This window comes from Plasmopara halstedii (assembly GCF_900000015.1).
Source record: "Plasmopara halstedii genome assembly, contig: Scaffold_2061, whole genome shotgun sequence".
NCBI lineage: Eukaryota > Oomycota > Peronosporomycetes > Peronosporales > Peronosporaceae > Plasmopara > Plasmopara halstedii.
Window position 1 is genome coordinate 1,041,118 of NW_020188969.1, and position 911 is coordinate 1,042,028.

Consider the following 911-nt stretch of genomic DNA (forward strand, 5'->3'; position numbering starts at 1 on the left):
AGACAATTCATGTTCAATCTTGTGAATGATGCAGTGACCAAGCTATAGGGACAAAGTTTCAAAATTTGCAGCAAAGCACAACGGATGGGTTGTAAGTTTTCTAGTTGGTGCCGCAAATTTTGGCTTCACAATGTGGATAAGTTGCTGTGACTTTGACAGACATTGACCGCAATAGTAGTGAGTGATATGTTGTGGTAGTGATATGGTGTGGTAATGTTGTGTCAATCAACGAGAAAAATATGGTTGTTTTCAGTGTAATCATGGTAATGCTTATGGATACTTTATTTTGTTAACTTGACGTCAGATGTGAAAGTATCTTCATCATGGTTATCAACCCAGCAAATAAATTATCGCATACTCGCTGCTTGCTTGATCAACCTGGTTTCAGAGTCGACCATTTGTAGGAAAAACGACCTAGTGATGTCAGTGCGATCATCATGCTAGTTGAGGATGTAGCGGCTAATTTCTTTGTTATCGTGAGACTATTTCAGTGTCAAAAATAAATATACACGCAACGCATTAAAAATTTCTCGTTGTTATAGTTGAGATGCTGTGACGTTATGCGGTCCTAATACTAAATAGATCCAAGAAGTACTTAATGGTATAATTGTCTAGCGGCTATTCGAACATAACTCTGAGGTAATAGTATAGTAGTCAAAGGACTGGTCGTTACGACGAGATTGCTTAACATCCAGCAGTTGTTGACGATCGGCTGCCACGTATACGGGTCATGTGCTCTAGAAGTGGCACAAGTGTTGACATTATCACCCATACCGTCATAAATATGATTTGAATACCAAAGTAAGTATTTACCTGTCGCGTATTCTTCATTATCAAAGCTTACATCGCGCAGCTGCTTCGACACGATCAAAGACGATGATCATCTCGCAGTCTGGCGTATGCGCAAACAT